Below are 21,042 nucleotides of genomic sequence, written 5' to 3'. Positions count from 1 at the left end.
CAAAGACCAAGAGATGGGCTTTGGTAGTACCACGGGATTAAGCCTAGCACATGCCTTTGGAGTCTTATTAAAGAATTCATTCGCCAGATCCACTTGAAAGGCATATAGGAGAGGCCTAGTCAAGGCTGACTTGCACGTATTTATCGTATTGGCCACCAGACCTTGGCTATGAAGGTGGACAAAGAAGGATAGACAGAAGTTTATTGAAATTTCTTTCGGTCCTTTTGCTTTGACAAACGCAACCCACTTTTTCCAGGAAGACTCATATTGTCTTCTAATTAACTTGGCCTTGTATTCTTCTAAGAATTTTATATTGCCTTTTGAGATCCCAAACTTTTTTCTAACCACTAGAGCGAGAAAATCGTGAAATGAAGGGTTTGGGTTCTCTGTGATAAAACTAAGGCAGTTAATTTCTGAATCTTCGGAAATATACCTAGGGTCAGAGCAAGGACCAGCCTCATCTAGTCTATCAGCCCCACTAGAGGATCCTCGTATGGGGCTATATAGCGAGGTAGTTTCTTAAAGATGCTCGTGATGAAGAGGTCGAATTGCAGTTCTGGGACTTTTTCCCATCTGGGAGGGAATATGTCTGCACCCATGGACCATTCCAACTCTATCGGTTTGTATCGAAATAGAGTATCCACCGTCACATCGTGGATCAGTTGTAAATGAACTGCTGGTAGGTGCCGTCCCTTTAAGAGAGGGATGGGTAACTTCACCAAGACTGAATGAGACGTTCGAATATGACGTCTTATTATCGCTTTAGTGCCCCAGATCAGTTGTAGGGAGCCTGATCTGCGTGGAGGGGGCTTCCCCACCCATGAAAGGACCAGCAGAGTCTTGGGACTTTCGTGCTCTAATTTCTGTTAGAGAAGCGATTAAAGAGGGACCGATCTTAGTCTTTTTTTATCTCTTCAAGCGTTTGATGCGTGTTTTCTCCAAGCTCTTAACGCATCTTTCCGGTGTGCCCTTAGCACCAGGTCTGTCACTATAGCGAACAGGGGAAAGTTTAGCGCTTTTTCCTGTTGGGGTTTTGGTATTCTGACTGAATACCTGAGTCTCTTGACAGACCTCACGAGCTCCTTTTATATTTCCAAAGGAGAGGAGAGTTGATGTGACTTAGGGCTTCGATGGTTTTTTAAACATCGAAACCCCTGAGCTGGAGAAAGTCGAGACTTCTAGAAACCTATCTTGCATCCGTGATGTCCCAGGAACCAGGTCATCTCTTGAATGCACATTGGCCGGACACTTCGGGTGTTGCCCACTCCAGCCTCTTGATCAGGTATATTAATACCTGAACTATTTCTAGGCTTGAATTTGACGTGACTAAGTTCGTCAATCCTTTGAAGATACATAGAACTGTGAGTCCGACACGTATCTTCCTTAGGATGAATGTTACTCTCTGTAACATAAATTCTAGATAGGAGGAAGGGGGGGTGGTTGACTGAAAGGTTCCGAAGGACACCTTTCAGGTCTGACAAGACTACGAACACCCTTAATTGGAACAAGGTCCATATGTTCAGAAGGATTAACATTCAGAACTTGCTGTTTTTTATGAACATGTTGAGTGGCGACAAGTTCAGAATGGCTCATTGATATCTTGAGTCCTTCTCGTGAACACTAAGCAGCCTTCCCTGGAACTCGATGAGCTAAAGTTTTCTTACTACCTGTATGCTCTATAGCTCTCAGATATACTCCTCCAGGAGGGTTTTGAACTGTAGGAGAAGGTAAGGAAATGATGGTAGGGACATTTCTGTTTCCCATCAATGGCTCATCTTGAATAGGCTTTGGACCGAAGGATCAAAGGTCCTGCGATCCTGAGGGAAAGTTCTTCCGAGCCGAAGCGTCTTTATGCTTTGAGTAGTCAGTAGGCTTAGACTTTTGACCATCTGCCTGTAGCATCGTGGTCACTGGAATAGTGGGATGTTGTTGAGCAGCCCGGATATCTCCAGCATTTCCAATCTTCTTTTTAGGTTGGGGACCCACAACCACAGAAGATTTTGTCTTTGAAGGAATGCCCCATTTTTGGAGAAGACCTATGTTCTCCATGGTGGCGTTCTTAATTACTTCCTTAGTGACCTCGTGTGGGAAGAGGTCTTTACCCCAGATGTTGGAAGATATTAGCTTCCTTGTTTCGTGTTTTACTGTTGCATCAGCGAACACAAACTCTCTACATGCTCTCCTAGCCTTCATAAAAGCATAAAGGTCCTTCACCAAGATAGCCATATGCATTTTGGCTATGACCATGAGCATGTCTGGGGTACTCCCGTATGTTGAACACAACTCCATGTAGTTTTGTAGAGAAAGGGATGTCGCAAGTCTCTCCTTTGACTCCTGTTCATTACACGAGAGCAACTCAGACAATTTAGGGAGACATACCTTGAATTGTCGACTTGCGACGTCCTTGTCTAATTTTCCTGCTGAAAATCTCAAATGGACTTCCTTCCAATCCTTTTCCTGTCCGGGAAAAGCTGGTGACAAAGGCTTGCACTCATCGAGTGTGGGACATGGCCTACCCGCCTCTACCGCTTTGGCAACAGAAGTAAATGCCTTCCCCATAAAGGGGAATAAGAGTGAAGTAGGAGCAAGAAAGGAAGGGTGTCCGTTATTCAGTGAGAATACCTTCGACTCTGAATAACCCGTCTTTCTTAGACTACCTGAAAGGATAGTCTGTGCCTTATCATGGTCGAGAATCAAGACCTCCTTTGGTTCCGTTCCTTTTCTTGACTTTGGTTCGTACTTCAGTCGAACCCAACAATTAGGGAAAGCATCAAAGCTTGGCCAAAATTGAATTTTGTCAAAAGGAACAGCACCCATTTTCTCTGAGATGCAGAGATTACCATTTGAAATCGGCATCTGCTCCGCGAACCTCCCGGATTGGTTATGGAGCATGTTGGTAGGTCTTGATTCATGGGTCGTTTGACTGACCCCTGGGAAGCTACAAGAGAAATTTTACGAGGATCTATCTTGCGTTTTACTTCCTGCTTTTCGTTTTGTCTACGAAAGCTCTCTATTTGATTCTTCAGTTGGATACATAATTGTACCACATTATCCAAATTAGGGGTAGAAGACGAAGATGTCGACATCGATGGCTCTAAAGCCGGCACAGGCGGAGGAAATTCCGACGCAACATTTTCCTTTTCTACCTTGGGGCATTTCTTGCCCTTAATCCCAAAGGTTTTCTGGCCGTCAGGGGATGTAATTAGCTCCTCAGGCACTACTGTTTCCTCACTTGCTTCCGGAAATAGTAGCTTACGCATCCCATCATTAGGTAGGAAAGGTCCCGGAGAGATCTTTTGAAAGCCTCTCACCCAGTTGCGTAATTTATATTGAGCTGTATCCCTAGTCTCTGTAGACTTGGGATTTTCAAAACCTTCGGACATTAATGTCCGACATATATTGCAAACGTGTGGGTTCCAATAATGTAGGGATCCGAAAATAATATTGCAGGGGGCATGAAACCTGCAAGTATTATGACCGTAAAAATACTTACTCTTGGCCTTGTAGAGGACTGCAGCACAAGATATCTGGTGTTCCTCCTGTAAAGAAAGGAAAACCAAATGAGTATACAATGGATTATCTCCTTGACAATCAACATGCAAATGTCCTTTACATTAGAGTAGCTTAGGATAGTAAGCTATAAAGGGATAGTAGGAGATACATACTTGTGTACCCCTGTGAGCAAATGCTGTTGCCTCCCCTCAGTATTAACTACATGGAGATTTCTCTATAGAGTAACTCCAAGTAGAAGGACTCTTACCTCTAAGGGTAGAGAAGTATCAAATCACTGTCCCAAAATAATGTTAATGCTGTGGGGTCAGGATGACTGATTCTCGATCAGAATATTGAAGAAAACTATTCATTCAATATATGAACGGTACCCGCAGAATGCTCGTACAAGGGTACCCAAGGTATGTCAGAAAATACTACTGTATCATGGTACTGTAGTTTTCTAATTGCAGTAAGTCTATATTGCAATTTACTGGCTACCGTACATCATGTATTGTAGTCTAGTCATTATGCTGCCTTTATAGTAGCATATGACAGTATGGTCCATCTCGCATGAAGCCAGCTGGACTAGGAAAATAAAGACATATATTCGTATATCCCACTCAGCCTATTTGCTATAGTCTTCCTACTATATTAAAATATAGAGTTTCCTGATCAGGGAGACTCAAGGAAAAAGGCTCCACCCTTTAAGGGTTAGGAGTGTATTACTCCTGCCTTGAAGTGTTTAATATTGTAGGGTAATCCTAATACTGATTTCTAATCAGGATATTGAAGAAATCATATTCATTCAATATAGGATTGGGCTCAGCAAATGCCTGTGTTGGATATCCAAAATATATTGGAAATAACCACTAGTATAAAATATATAGTAGTTTTCTATCTGCAGTATATTCTATAATGCAGATATACTGGCTACCTGTATAAAATATACAGTAGTTCAGCCGGCATGTAGGCGGCATAGCTAGGTCTTGCCGGCATACCCGGCATGCTAGCTAGAAAGAGAGAGAGAGAGAGAGATAACATGGAAAAAAGGCTACTCCTTACTGTGAATGTAAACAGTAGTTAAGGATGTAAAAGTCTAATTTGACTGCCTTTTTCCAGAAAGAAGGTTCTAATAGAAGGGGAGAATGTACCATTCAGGCTTCCATGCAGCTACAGTACTATTGCCGACAAGGTACCACCGATACACTGCCAGCCGGCAAGTCCAGCAGTACCAGTACAGTCGGCGTGCTGCCAACTGAGTCAGCACTATCTGTGCCGGCCTGGCCGGCAGTACCCCGGCAACAGGACCTGTAGCAGCAGTCCAAGGGAGGATTGAAGAATCTTGGGAGCAGAAGGGACTTCCCTCTCACGGCCATCATGGTCGCCGGCAGCCATCTTGGCTGCCGGCTGGGCCGGCAGTTGCTGGCTAGGCCGGCAATTGCCAACAGATGATGTGGTTGGCGGTAGTATGCTCTGCCGTCAGCCAAAGACATGACTAGAGAGGGAGTCTGGCTGGCTCTGGAAACCTACCAGCAAAGGTAAGGTTGCAAGATGCCGGCCTAAAGAAAGACAATGGCTCAGCCATCAAAAGAGGACAGAGGGGTAGGGAACAGGGTCCTGTAACGAGTGTGAAAGGAACTGGCAAAAATTGTCGGTCTTACCACCTGTAAAAGAAGTACCCAGGGAACAGGAGAGACTCAGTTCTCCATCCCAGAGATTGCCGACACAGTTAAGGGGATGGCGGCACTGCTGCCTCCTCTCAACAAAGAAGAAACAGAGTTCCAGTGCCACGTATCCTAGGCTAAAGAAAATTACTCTTCAGCCCAGAGAACTGTGGCATAGGACTAGTCTTTTAATCGCAAGGAGAAGATGGTATCCTACCATAACTTCAAGTGCGGCTAATGAGGGCTAACCTCCGTTGCCGGCCACCTGGCCGGCAGGGGAATGATGGTATCCTACAACCCATTCGCCCTGCCGGCAGGTCGCCGACATAAGACTAAATACTCTGAGATTCTGACTAAATCCCAAAACCTGATGGTACGCCACAACCAACGGTTAAGGGAAGAGGCAGGACAAACCCTAAGTTAGCCATGTCTGAATAAAATTCAAGGCACGGCTATTAGGGTTGTAGCCTGAGGCTACACTCAGAGGGAAAGAGATTACCATTAAGATTCCGAAGAGACGTGTAATGTTTCATAACATTCTAGGAGGTATCAGTCTCCACTGAATGAAAACAATACACGAGGGTAACCGGGGAAAATCTGAACGTATAGTAAAACGTCTAGGTAAGGTTACCTAGGCTATACGAGATCTCTGTTACCTAAATCACCGAAACTTTAACTATACGATCGACAGAGAAAAGGGGGAAACAAAAATTATGCACATTATCGAAACTTTACAAGAATAATTGCCTAAATAGCTAAATAATTAAAATAATTAAATGAAGCTATTAAAAACTGGAAGTCGTTCTGCTATCTAAATAACACATGCCAAACGAACGACGGCGCCATGGCGCCTCCAGTAACTGGCCTAGCTCATAAACACAATAAAATACTCTAATTTCATTGTGAAACAGGAGCTAAGATATACTCATAGTAAAGACCTGATACTCAACTTTCCAGAGGCGGAAGAAGATGGAGAAAGCATAATAATAAACGGATTTTGAGCGAAGCGAAAAATCTATTTTTGGGTAAGATGGCCATGTCGTCCTGATAGAAGTTCCTCTAAGGTAGCTTCCTAGGGTATATTACAACTACGGCGATATTCCCAGAGAATTTACCTTAAGGTACCCAGAATTCTAACTCCTGGAGCGAATATCCCTAATAAAAGAATCAGGAATATCGCAAAATATCAGTGGACGTATTCTTGACACGCCACATGGTAATCTGTACCCCGAACAGAATTAACACTTCGTAGGGGTCAAATGGCAAGAAAACGGAAACGATAAGAAAGGGGGGAGCCGTTCGTAAGGCATCTCTCCTCCCCGTTTCGTAAGCGTGCCCTGCGCCGCTCGCGGCGCCATCTGTATTCCTTGTAGCGATACACGAGGTGCTACAGATACTGTATGTAGGGAGGGGTCCTACAGCCCTTTTCCTTTTTTTTTTTTTTTTTTAAGGAAAGGGGCAGGGCGGGTCCATCAGGACGACATGGCCATCTTACCCAAAAATAGATTTTTCGCTTCGCTCAAAATCCGTTTTTTGGCCTCAAGCCATGTTGTCCTGATGGAAGTGTACCAGAGCATTACTATATCTGTGGATTCTCAAAACGTGCCGCACTCCTCAGAAATATTTCCCTAGTCAACTCGACTGAGAGACCTAAGATGTTACCGTTATACATCTTTTCACTAACCAGAAACCATGATAGCGCTTCCTGCCCCCTACAGGGAAGAGTCCTACTAGCCTCTGGGAAGGAACGAAGAGTACATATACCTATGTATGAATCACTGGCAAGCCCATATAGTGGTCTCACCCTATATGAAGTAAAGCATAGTCTGTAAGGAACTACAGCGTAAAAAGGACATACCGACCAACCCCATGGTCGAAACCGAGTTGGACAAAAGGTTTATATCTGTGTAAGAATAAACTTGCTGCCGCTACCGTCCTCTGAGAAGGATGGAGCCCTTTACAGTAAGGAAAGTATAAACCAATGCAATAAAGCTTGCATCAAGGAACAGGCTATTATAGATATCCCCGATTAACGTACATAGGCTGAATGCTCAATAACTGATAAGAAATTGACATAGGTGAAGGAGACGCAAGGTTCCCGAGAACAAGTTTATTGACAAACAATAAATAGACATGGTTACCACAATTATATACATATGATAGGTGGATAACCAATAAATTTTCACAAGTACGGTAGTACACAGATATATGTTTATCTGAAAGAAAACATTAGAGCCACTTTTCACGTACCAAGGAATCAAAGTTAAAAGTCCATGTTACTAGCCACTGACATTAGCGTCAAAAACGCTCGGCACACATGTCTGTACTTATGCTAAATTCACCTTAAAGACGGAACAGTCACTGTGGGCACCCGGTGCCTCACTCCCAGTTATAGCACCGCATATAACTATACACTCACCCTGGAATTAATAGTCCCAATTAAATCCACTGTTCCTCGCAGAGTTAAACAGCAGGGTTAACGACGCAACCAACTGCTACCACAGACCTCTTTAGCTGCTCCACTTGCTTAGCATAGTGGCGAAAGAACACCCTGGAAGACTTCCAGCCAGTATATGAACGAAGGTGTTCAAAATCCATAAAGTTAAAGAAGTTTAAGGATGAAGTAACTTTCCTCGGATCATGACCTGCGGGTGAACTGTCGGGATCCGCTTTGCTAATAAAGTATGTAATTTTCGCCCTGAGTTGTTTCAAAGATAAATTCGAGCCCGATGTTTCTCCTCTGAACAGTTAACCCCCTTGAAAGTCTGAAGTTCTACGAAGATAGACCTTTAGGCATTCTACAGGACATAGAGATGCATCTTCTTTCAGAGGGCAGATTCTCCAGGGACCCCACCTGTTGGTGGGCAACTCGTTCTTAGCGAGAAACGTAGGGTCCGGAAACAGGTTCAGCTCTCCCCCATCCAGGAACTGAACGCAGCCCTCATCTCTCGAGAGGGCTACAATCTCACTAACTCTGGCCCCAGATGCGAGTGCAAAAAGGAAAATAACCTTTTGAGTCAAATCCTTCAGTGCACACTCCTCATTATCCAGTAATGAGGCGAAATGAAGGACTTTATCTAAAGACCGTGAAATAGGCTTTGGAGGAGCTGAAGGTCTAAGTCTGGCGCAGGCCTTCGGGATCTTGTTAAAGATTTCGTTAGCGAGGTCTACCTGGAAGGCGTACAGAATGGGCCTTGTCAAAGCAGACTTACACGTAGAAATCGTGTTAGCTGCCAGCCCCTGTCCGTGGAGGTGGATGAAGAAGGACAAGCAGAAATCCGTCGAGATCTTTTGCGGATTCTTCTCTTTGACAAAGGCCACCCCTTTTTTTCCAAGCAGACTCGTACTGCCTTCTAGTAGACCTACACTTATATTCCTCCAGGAAGTCAATGCTGTCTTTCGAGATCCCGAACCGCTTCTTCACCGCTAGGGAGAGAAAATCATGAGCTGCAGGGTCCGGGTTTTCTGTAATGAAGCGTAGACAGTCGACTTCTGGACTCGCTGGGACAGAACTGGGTCCGGGAGTGGCAGAAACTTCAGTCGTAGTTCCAGAGCCAGAGGGAACCACACGCTGTTCGGCCACTTGTGGGCCACTATCGCTGCTACTCCCTTGAAGGACCTCAGCTTGTTGAGGACCCTCAACAGAAGGTTGTGAGGGGGGAACAGGTAGATCCTGGACCATCTGTTCCAATCGAGGGACATCGCGTCCACTGCTTCCGCCAAGGGGTCCTCGTACGGGGACACATATCGCGGCAACTTCTTGTTGTCCTTCGTCGCGAAGAGGTCTATCTGCAGTTCTGGGACTTGACTCGAGATGAAGGAGAATGATCCTGCGTCTAGGGACCATTCAAACTCTACCGGTGTAACCCTGGATAGAGCGTCCGCTGTCATATTGCGGACTCCTTGAAGGTGAACTGCCGACAGTTGCCACTTCTTCTCCGCCAGTCGGAATATGGCCAACATCGCCTGGTTGAGAGGTGGGGATCTCGATCCCCGCCGATTCAGACATTTCACAACCACCTCGCTGTCCAGTACCAACCTTATGTGGATAGAGTGACGTGGGGAAACTTTCCTCAGGGTAAGAAGTACTGCCATAGCTTCTAGAAAGTTTATGTGAAAGGTCCCGAATAGCTTGGACCAGGTCCCTTGGACCTTCTTTCGATGAGAGTGACCTCCCCACCCTTCCTTTGAAGCGTCTGTGTGAATCGTCACTGATGGGGGAGGTGGCTGAAGAGGTACCGACCTCTTTAGACGACTGGCCTGAGACCACGGTCTGAGAAGAGAGCGTAGCCGAAGCGGAACCGGTCTCCTTAAGTCCCTTCGCGCGTTTGATGCAAAGCTTCTCCAAACTCCGGCTGCATCCTTTAGCTGTGCTCTTAGCACCGGGTCTGTTACCGACGCAAACTGAAGAGAGCCCAGAACCCTCTCTTGTTCGCGTCTTGATATCCTCTCGGAATCTAGAAGTCTCTTGACAGACCCCGCTATCTCCTTCCTTTTCGACATCGGGATGGAGAATCGGTGTGACACTAGGTCCCAGTGAATTTCCAACCACTGGAACCTCTGAGATGGAGAAAGACGAGACTTCTTTCTGTTGATCTTGAACCCTAGATACTCTAGGAACTGAATCACCTGTAGGGAAGCCTGCAAGCATTCCGCCCTGGATGCTGCCCACACCAGCCAATCGTCCAGGTAGGCTACCACCTGGATCCCTTTTAGGCGTAACTGTTTGAGCGCTGCACTCGCAAGCTTCGTGAAGATCCTTGGGGCTATGTTTAGCCCGAAAGGCATCGCTCTGAAGGCGTAAAGTCTTCGTTGTAGCTTGAATCCTAGGTAGGGGGAGAGACGGCGACTGATTGGAACGTGCCAATAGGCGTCTGACAAGTCGATGGAGACGGTAAATGCCCTATTGGGCAGTAAGGCCCTTATGTGTTGCAATGTTAACATCTTGAACTTGTGGTTCACTATGTTGAGTGGCGACAAGTCCAGAATGACTCTGAGTTTCCCCGAGTCTTTCTTGGGAACACAAAACAGCCTCCCTTGGAACTTGATGGACTTTACCCTCCGGATCACCTTTTTCTCCAACAGTTCTTGAATGTACTCCTCCAAATCGGGGGTGGAGTGTTGGAAAAATCGAGGGCACAGGGGCGGAGTGCTGTACCAGCTCCAACCCAGTCCATTTTTGAGCAGGCTGTGGGCCCAGGGATCGAAGGTCCAACGATTCCGAAAGTACTGTAGTCTCCCTCCTACCAGCCCCTCTGCTGGGCCAGAATTCCACCTCCTCAAGGGGAACTGAACCCAGCTTCTCCGACATGATGATCTTCCCGACCGTCATCGGCATGTGCTCGGCATACCTCCACGGGTTGGCATCCGAGCACACAGGAAGGTCTTTCACGTTGAGCTTTTTCGGAGGCCCACGTGATGCTGCAATCCTCTGCATCTGTAGCTCCATTGCAGCTGCCTTCTGATTGTTCTCCTTCTGCATTTGCTGTATCATCCAACAATAGAAGAGAGAGCTTGTCCCAGCTCTGGTGGAAGAGCGGACGAAGTAGAGGGGATAGGTTCAGGGGCCTGAACCGGAGCGTCCGATGGCAGGCATCCTCTTCCTTCACGACGTTCGGATCTTGATCCTCGTCCTCGCCCCCTGCGAGGAGGTCCTCTTCCGCCCGTTCGGACATGTCCGACATCTTGTCGTCCAGCTGAATGTCTTGCATGGCCTCCGCGACTTCAGCATCCACGGGGATCTGGACGAGAGGGATCTCCGCCCGAGGCTGGGGGATGACAGCGTCAGCAGAAGCCTTGGGAAAGAGGTACGCCCTCATCTTCTCACTTGGAAGATAAGGTCCAGAGGTGTTCTTTTGGAAACCCCTTACCCAAACACGAAGCTTCTCCCTCGCTGCATCCCTTGACTCCGCCGACCTAGGGGATTCAAAGGCCTCAGCTAGCAGGTTAGTACATACTGAACATACCTGAGGGTCCCAGTAACGGAGATCATCCTTGGAGGCTGCGCAAGCCGCGTGCCTCCTACACAAATCATGCCCGCAGAAGTTCTTACTGCGGACGTTGCAGAAGACGCTACCGCACTTCGGATGCTCCTCCTGTAAAAGAAGAAAATTTCCATGAATATCAGGTGAATTTCAATTCACATGTATATACAAGCATGTACAAAGTTTAAAGGAAAGACACACACTTGTGTTTCCCACACAGTCACTTGCAGTAGCCTTCCAGCAATTAAAATCAAATGGTTAGTCTCTGCTAGAATAACCAAAGTAAATGTTTCCCAAGGGAAATATGTGTAGCTCACACCTAAGGTGAGACTTTAACATAATGGCTAAAGACAGAAAGAACTCTCTTTCCATCCCTGTAAGGCAACACCAAGTGACTGCACAAAGCAACACAAGCATGCTAGAAAATACAGTGTTGTAACCTACTATATCATAGCCTCTCCCCACAGTATATGCTATACAGGGGAGTACTGATATAGTATATGGGGTGGCGTGCCGGCCGGCACCCCCCACAGGTAGGTCTCAAGTATATGACTTAAGAACTCTAAGGTGGCAGAACTCTAGTTCCGATGTCTGTGCCGGCCTGCAGCTACACTAGGTGGCGCCCGGCTGTCGGCCACCACTCCCAGTGGCCAGCAGACAGGGCGAGGTAAAGGCCGGCCGGCAGCCACGCTAGGTAGCGCCCGGCTGCCGGCCGCCACTCATAGCGGCCGGCAGACGAGCGAGGAGACCGGCCGGCAAAGGCATGTAGCCATCGCCGACCGGCAGCAAGAGAACTAGAGAACACCAACTGCCCGACTGCCGGCCACTAGGCCGGCAGTCGGCAGAGTACAACACACAAGAAGAAAACAGAATGGGTGCCGGGCTAAGAGGCTATACTACCTCAACGCCCAACACCCGAAAGAGTGCTGAAAGGAAGGGGAGAATCTAATTCAGGCTTCCTAACCACTGCTCACTGGATCTACAGACAGGAGTGGATGAGGGACCAAGGGAGGACTGGGAAGCACTCAAGGTAACAGGTCCTCTGCCGGCCGGCAGAGTGTGCCGGCCAGGAACCAAGTCAGCTCCCCATCCTAACCTATGCTAGGTACGGATGTAGGAAGGCAGACACTAATGACATTACGGAAAGGACAGAAGGGAAGGGACAAGAGGGTCCTGTCCAACCTTGCACTGGTTAAAAAACACCCACGGCCAAGAAAGCCCATCTCAGCCTAGGGGGGAATCCGGGGAGGGAGGCCGGCAATACTTGCTGCCTCCCTATAACCAATGCAAGGAAGGTATTGCTATTCCAGGGAAAGGGACACACCCCACACCCGGAACAGCAACAAGAACAAGTCTGAAGGGTCACCGAACGAAGGGATCATAGCTACAGAAACCTTCAAGAGTGACCGAAGGAGGCTAAACCTCCTATGTCTGTGTCAGACAGCGAGGGAGACTCTACCCCAAGCCAGACCAACACAGACTCAGACTTAAAACACTGCTGTACTGCCCCTCTCTGAACCAGACAAGTTGGAACAGGAAGGTACAGTACCACCCCAATATAGTTATATCGAAAATTAATTCAAATAAACCACTAGGGTTAAGCCCAAGGCTTAAGCAGAGGGAAAGGGTTTGCGCGCCTTCCCCGAAGAGAAGGGAGCAAACGGGGGGAACAAGAAAACATATCAATAGCCTAAGACAACCTAGCCTAGGCACTGGGAGAATCGATTACCTAAATCACCGAAACTCACTCATATACCATCTTGGAAAAAACTCAGCATAAGCTTATATGTATAACGTTGCCTAACGCTTCAATAAAATTTAAATAATCACACTTGGAAGACTAAATATCATGCAGGAAGTACAAGGGCCAAACGACTAGGCTACAATGTCTAGCGTAGGCCAGCCTAGGCAAATCCTTTGCCAAGGCGCTATACTACAGCATCATAAAAGTATTCCTAAATAAGCTAAGCAGATAAATTTATTAAAGCGAAAAGGGGGCTGGGAACATCGCTCTGGCTAACCAAATAAATCCTATCTAGCGAGCGACAGCGTCCAGGACGCCTCCAGCAGGCAACAGCTCTTGTATCAAAGATAACTCTTTTAATTACTTTAATTTTTACCAAGAGCCTACATTTATACATAAAAGAAATGGTACTCAACTTATCGGAAGCAGAAGAAGTTGGAGAAAGCATATTAGCTTGAGTAAATCCAAGATATTTGGTAGAAACACAGGGAAAACACTGAGTTGTATAGCTAACCAAAAAGGAATACAGATGGCGCCGCGAGCGGCGCAGGGCACGCTTACGAAACGGGGAGGAGAGATGCCTTACGAACGGCTCCCCCCTTTCTTATCGTTTTCGTTTTCTTGCCATTTGACCCCTACGAAGTGTTAACTCTGTTCGGGGTACAGATTACCATGTGGCGTGTCAAGAATACGTCCGCTGATATTTTGCGATATCCCTGATTCTTTTATTAGGGATATTCGCTCCAGGAGTTAGAATTCTGGGTACCTTAAGGTAAATTCTCTGGGAATATCGCCGTAGTTGTAATATACCCTAGGAAGCTACCTTAGAGGAACTTCCATCAGGACGACATGGCTTGAGCCCAAAAATCCTGTAAAACGATCGAAAAGTTAGATCTCCAGGAAATATCACCGAGCGAGATCGCTACAAAAAAAGGAATGTCCGCCGTCATGGGAATGGCGCTGTTTTGGGCTCAAGCCATGTCGTCCTGATGGAAGTTTCTAAAGGGTAGCTTCCTTGGGTATATATAACTACGGCAATATTCCCAGAGAATTTACCTTAAGGTACCCAGAATTCTAACTCCTGGAGCGAATATCCCTAATAAAAGAACCAGGGATATCGCGAAATATCAGAGGACGTATTCTTGACACGCCACATAGCAATCTGCACCCCGAACAGAGTTAACACTTCGAAGGGGTCAATTGGCAAGAAAACGATAAACGAGAAAGGAGAGCCGCTCGCAAGGTATCTCTCCTCTCCCGTTTTGTAAGCGTGCATTGCGCCGCTCACGGCGCCATCTGCATTCTTTTTTGCGTAGCTCGGTGTTTTTTTCCCTGTGTTTTCTCGCAATTCTTGGTTTATTTCAACGTTATAATGCTTTCTCCAACTTCTTCTGCTTCTGATAAGTTAAGTATTATCTCTTTTATGTATAAATGTAAGCTCTTGGTAATTTTTAAAATGATTTGATAGTGATATCGTTGTTACAAGAGCTGTTGCCTACCGGAGGCGTCCTGGACACTGTCGCTCTCTATGCATGAGTTATTTAGTTAGCCAGAGCGACGTTCCCGGCTGTTTCGCTTTAATAATTCTAGCTATTCAGCGTTACATAGGATTTCTTTATATGATGCTTTTAGTACTTTCATTTTGGCGAAGGATTTGCCGATTCCGGCCTACGCTAGACCTTGTAGCCTAGTCGTTTGGCCCTAGTACTTTCCTGCATGATATTCAGATTTCTGAATGTTTTAAAATTTTATTGAAGCTTTAGGTAGTTTTATACATTTAAGATTATGTTGATTTTCTTCCAAGATAGTATACGAGTGAGGTTCGGTGATTTAGGTAATCGATTCTCTTCGCGCCTAGGCTAGTTGTCTATGGGGCCATAGTATACTTTCTCACACTCCCCGGTTGCTCTCTTCTCTTCGGAGAATGTGTGCAATCCCTTTCCCTCTGCTTAAGCCTTGGGCTTAACCCTAATGGTTTATCTGAATTGACTTTAGATACAACTATATTAGGGTGTTTCTGTTCTTTCCTGTTTCCAGTAAGTCTGGCTTCAGGAAGGGGGCAGGACATCAGAGTTCTTAGTCTGAGTCTGTATCTGTCTAGCTTTGTAGTTGAGATGCCCTTGCTAGGCTGACAGCAGACATAGGAATCTTAGCCTCCTTAGTTCACTTTCGAAGGTTTCTGTACCAGATGATTCCTTCTTTTTGTGTTCTAGCAGACTAGTCCAGTGTTGTTGTTCTCGGTGTGGAGGATGAGATCCTCTTTTTCTGTGAATAACAACGCCTTCCTTGCTTTGGTTCCGAGGGAGTTGGCAAGTATTGCTGGCCTCCCTCCTCGGATCTCCCCTAGGCTAAGATGAGTTTTCTTGGCTGCGGGTGATTCATTATTAGAGCAAGGTTGGCAGGACCCTCTTCCCCCTTTCCCCCTCTTTCCTTAGTGATGGCCTAGCCATTGCATCCCTGTCCGTCATTCTACATCTGTACCTAGCATAGGTTAGGATGTGGGGTTGACTCAGTCCCTTGCCGGCCAGCAGTGCGTGCCGGCCGGCAAGGGTCTTCTGCTTTGAGTGCTGCCCGGACCTCCCTTGGTCTCTCATCCATGTTTGTCTGTAGAGCCAGATGGCATTGGTCAGGAAGCCTGAAGTTATATTCTCCCCTTCCTTATGTGCACTCTTTCGGGTTGCCGGGCTATGAGGCAGTACAGTTTCTTATCCCGGCATCCATTCTGTTTTTCTTCTAGTGTTTGTACCCTAGCCCGGCTGCCGGCCTAAGTGGCCGGCAGCCGGGCAGTCGGAGTTCTCTGGTTCTTTTGCTGCCGGCCGGCATTGGTTGTATACCTTTGCCGGCCGGCTATAATATCACACCATAGTTCTGCCGGCCGCTACGATTAGTGGCCGGCAGCCGGGTGCTGTTGTTGTTTAGCTGCCGGCCGGCAATAGAAACACACCGAGGTTCTGCCGGCTGCTACGTTTGGCGGCCGGCAGCCGGGTGCTATCTTGTGTAGTGGCCGGCCGGCAGTCACTGCCGGCCGGCACACGCATTTGAACCAGCGTTCTTCCACCTTATAGTCTATAAGTAGTATACTTTGGAACTAGTTAAGGTGTGTGCCGGCCGGCACATTACCTTCTATACTGTAGCCAGTATTTTTCAGTATAGTATATACTGTAGGGAAAAAACTATAGTATAGTATATGTTACAACACTAAGGTTTTCTAACACTTTTGTGTTGTCTTGCACAGCCCTTTCTTGTAACCATACAGATAAAGAAAGTGAGTTCTTTCTTATCTACTATCCAGTATTTTAAAATCCCTTATTTGGGTATGAGCTACACCTGTTTCCTCTGGAAATTTTTTTTTGGTCGCTCTAGAATAGATTAACCATACGATTTTATTATCTGGAAGGTTGCAGCAATTGACTGTGCGGGAAATACAAGTGTGTGTCTTTCCTTTCTAGTTTAGTTATTCTAAGCTATGTATATCCAGTGATACGTGGTTCACTTGATACTCATGGAATTTTCTTCTCTTTACAGGAGGACCATCCGAAGTGTGGAAGCGTTTTCTGCAACGTCCGCAGCAAGAACTTCTGCGGACATGACTTGTGTAGGAGGCACGCAGCATGCGCAGTCTCCAAAGGTGATCTCCGGTATTGGGACCCGCAGGTATGTACCGTGTGCACAAACCTGATTACTGAGGCTTTTGATTCCCCTAAGACGGCCGAGTCAAGGGACGCAGCAAGGGAGAAGCTTCGTACCTGGGTAAGGGGCTTTCAGAAGAACACTTCTGGCCCCTATCTTCCAAGTGAGAAGATGAGGGCTTACCTTTTCCCCAAGGCATCAGCTGAGGCAGTGATTCCCCAGCCTCAAGCGGAGATACCGTTGGTTCAGATACCGGTGGATGCTGAAGTCGCGGATGCCCTACAGGACATCCAATTTGACGATAGGATGTCGGAGGTGTCCGAGTGTTTGGAAAAAGACCTTCTGGCAGAAGACCAGGAAGAAGAGCAGGCTCCAGACAATGAGGAGGAAGAGTTCGACGAGGTGTCGGCTACTCCGGTTCAGGCCCCTGAACCTATTCCCTCAACATCGTCCTCTCTCCCGGATGAGCTGGGAAAGACCCTTTCCTCCATCGTTGGAATGATCTAAAAGATGCAGAGGGAAAATAATGAGAAGGCTGCTGCAATGAAGCTGGAGATGCGGAGACTTGCAGCATCACGTGGGCCCCAGAAGAAGCTCAGCGTGAAAGACCTTCCCTTGTGCTCAGATGCCAACCCTTGGAGGTATGCCGAGCACATGCCTATGACGACGGGAAATATCGTCATTTCGGAGAAGTTGGGCTCAGTCCCCCTTGAGGAGGTGGAATTCTGGCCCAGCAAGGAGTCTTATCCAGACTGTTATGTCCGTCTAAGGAAGGAACCAGCCTCAAAGGAAGAAACGGAGCCGAAGGAGGTCATAGTTTTTGACCACGCTAAGGCTCAAGCTTTACTGTCAAGCTCAATGAAAGAGAGGGGCTTCACAAACTCAAAGGTACCTGCTTTGAGTAAGAAGCACCCTTCCTTTGTGTCCTCTCCTTTTAGAGCCTTCCCCTTTATGCAGAAAGGGTTTACGGCTGTGCTGAAAGCGATCGAGGCAGGTAAGCCATGCCCCTCCTTGGAGGAGTGTAAACCTCTGTCTTTGGCCCTACCCATGGACCACAAGGACTGGAAGGACGTTCATCTTACCTTCTCAGTCGGGAAGTTGGAGGCTGATATTGCCGGACGTCAGTTCGGTGAGAACCTCCCCAAGCTGTCTGACTTTCTTTTGCGCAGGGAGCTTGAGACAAAAGAAAGACTTGCTCCCTCAATGTCTCATCAAACGACTCTGGAGACAATGGCAAGTGACCCCAAGGTCCATGAAATGTTTATGGTAGTGGCTAAGACACACCTAGCCACAGTGACGAAGGACCTTTATAGCTTCGTCAAAGCTAGGAGGGCTTGTAGGGAGTTCGTGTTTGCCTCGGCTGCGGTGAGGCACGAGCCAAGGAAGCTAATCTCCTCCAGCATTTGGGGCAAAGACCTCTTCCCAGGTGAAGCGGTCAAGGAAGTTGTAGATAAGGCCGCCACGGAGAATAGAAACCTTCTCCAGAAGTGGGGCCTATCTCTCAAGAGATAGTCTTCCCCGGATGAGGGTCCCCAACCAAAGAGGAAGACTAAGAAGACTAGGATACCCTCTCGGCCAGCCAAGCCATTCAGACAGCAGACAACTTCCTATGCCTATAGTGCCCCAGATGGTGGCACAAACCCCGACCACGTACCAGTGGGTACCCCAAGCTGTGTCTACGCAGTCTCCGGCATTTAACCCAGCGTTCGAAGGGCAGTCAACTACCTTTCGAGCGAAGCCTAGAGGAGCAGCCAGAGGTTCGTCTAGACGCCCCTCAAGGTGGAGGGGATTCAGGGGTGGTCGCGGTCAAGGAGGCAAGACCTCAGGGCAACAGCAGCCAAAGTGAGATGATACCGGTAGGAGGGAGACTTCAGAATCTTTGGGATCGGCGGACCTTCGATCCCTGGGCCCACAGCCTACTCAAGAATGGACTGGGTTGGAGTTGGTACAGCACTCCACCCCCGTGCCCTCGATTTTTCCAACACTCCACCCCCATTCTGGAGGAGTACATTCAAGAACTGTTGGAGAAAAGAGTAATCCGAAGGGTAAAGTCCATCAAATTACAAGGGAGGCTGTTTTGTGTTCCCAAGAAGGACTCAGAAAAACTCAGAGTCATTCTGGACTTGTCGCCACTCAACAAGTTCATAGTGAACTGCAAGTTCAAGATACTAACACTGCAACACATAAGGACCTAACTGCCCAAGAAGGCATATACCGTCTCCATAGATTTGTCAGACGCCTATTGGCACGTTCCAATTAATCGCCAACTCTCCCCCTACCTAGGGTTCAAGCTACATCGAAGACTTTACGCCTTCAGAGCCATGCCATTCAGGCTAAATATAGCCCCAAGGATCTTCACGAAGCTTGCGAGCGCAGCTCTCAAACAATTACGCCTAAAGGGAATCCAGGTGGTAGCCTACCTGGACGACTGGCTGGTGTGGGCAGCATCCAAGACAGAATGTTTGCAAGCTTCCCTACAGGTGATCCAGTTCCTAGAGCATCTAGGCTTCAAGATCAACAGAAAAAAGTCTCGGCTTTCTCCATCTCAAAAGTTCCAGTGGTTGGGAGTCCACTGGGACCTAGTGTCACACCAACTCTCCATCCCGGCGAAGAAGAGGAAGGAGATAGCTGGTTCTGTCAAGAGACTTCTGGATTCCGAAAGAATATCAAGACGCAAACAGGAGAGAGTGCTGGGTTCTCTTCAGTTTGCCTCAGTAACAGACCCAGTGCTAAGAGCACAGCTAAAGGATGCAACCGGAGTTTGGAGAAGTTATGCATCAAACGCGCGAAGAGATCTGATAAGACCAGTACCGCTTCATCTACGTACGCTTCTCAGGCCTTGGTCCCAAGTCAGGCAACTAAAGAAGTCGGTTCTTCTTCAGTCACCTCCCCCCTCGTTGACTATTCACACAGACGCCTCGAAGACATTTCACATAAACTTTCTGGAAGCTATGACAGTACTCCTTACCTTGAAGAAAGTCTCCCCTCGTCGCTCGATGCACATAAGGTTGGACTGGACAGCGAGGTGATTGTGAGATGCTTGAATCGACAAGGATCGAGGTCACCACCACTCAACCAGGTGATGTTGGCCATCTTTCGACTGGCGGAAAAGAAGAAGTGGTACCTGTCGGCAGTTCACCTTCAAGGAGTCCGCAATGTGACAGCGGACGCTCTATCCAGGCTCACACCGATAGAGTCGGAATGGTCCCTAGACGCAGGATCATTCTCCTTCATCTTGAGTCATGTCCCAGAACTGCAGATAGACCTCTTTGCGAAGAAAGACAACAAGAAGTTACCCCTTTACGTGTCCCCGTACGAGGATCCCTTGGCGGAAGCAGTGGACGCGATGTCCCTCGACTGGAACAGATGGTCCAGGATTTACCTGTTCCCTGCTCACAACCTTCTATTGAGGGTCCTCAACAAACTGAGATCTTTCAAGGGAGTAGCGGCAATAGTGGCTCACACGTGGCCGAACAGCGTGTGGTTTACTCTGGCATTGGAACTATGGCTGAAGTGTCTACCGTTACCAGATCCAGTTCTGACCCAGCGAGTTCAGAAGTCGACTGTCTGCGCTTCATCACAGAAAACCCGGAACCTGCAGCTCATGATTTTCTCTCCCTAGCGGTGAGAAAACTTTTCGGGATTTCGAAAGACAGTATAGACTTCCTAGAGGAATATAAGTGCAAATCCACTAGAAGGCAATATGAGTCATCATGGAGAAAATGGGTGGCCTTTGTCAAGGCGAAGAATCCGCAAAAGATCTCGACGGACTTCTGCTTATCTTTCTTCATCCACCTCCATGGTCAAGGGTTAGCAGCCAACACTATATCAACATGTAAATCTGCTTTGACAAGACCCATTTTATATGCCTTCCAGGTCGACCTCTCTAATGATATTTTTAATAAAATTCCGAAAGCCTGTGCTAGGCTCAGACCATCAGCACTTTCGAAGCCCATTTCATGGTCTCTGGATAAAGTTTTTCATTCCGCTTCGCTGTTGAACAATAAGGAGTGTGCCTTAAAGGATTTGACCCAAAAAGTTATTTTTCTGTTTGCACTCGCTTCGTGGGCCAGGGTTAGTGAAATTGTGGGCCTCTCGAGAGAGGAAGGCCGTGTTCAGTTCTTGGATGGGGAGAACTGAACTTGTTTCCGGATCCTACGTTTCTCGCCAAGAACGAGTTACCCACCAACAGGTGGGGTCCCTGGAGAATCTGCCCTCTGAAAGAAGATGCATCTCTATGTCCAGTGGAATGCCTAAAGGTCTATCTTCGTAGAACTTCAGACTTCAGGGGTGGTCAACTATTCAGGGGAGAAACATCAGGCTCAAATTTATCCCTGAAACAACTTAGGGCGAAAATCACCTATTTTATTTGCAGAGCGGATCCAGACAGTACACCCGCAGGTCACGATCCGAGGAAAGTTGCCTCATCCTTAAATTTCTTTAATAGTATGGATTTCGAACATCTTCGCTCATACACTGGCTGGAAGTCTTCCAGAGTTTTCTTTTGTCACTATGCAAAGCAAGTGGA

Source organism: Palaemon carinicauda, chromosome 21, assembly GCF_036898095.1.
Source record: "Palaemon carinicauda isolate YSFRI2023 chromosome 21, ASM3689809v2, whole genome shotgun sequence".
NCBI classification, from domain to species: Eukaryota; Metazoa; Arthropoda; class Malacostraca; order Decapoda; family Palaemonidae; genus Palaemon; species Palaemon carinicauda.
The sequence above is the reverse complement of the archived record's forward strand: the minus strand, read 5'-3'. Positions refer to the sequence as shown.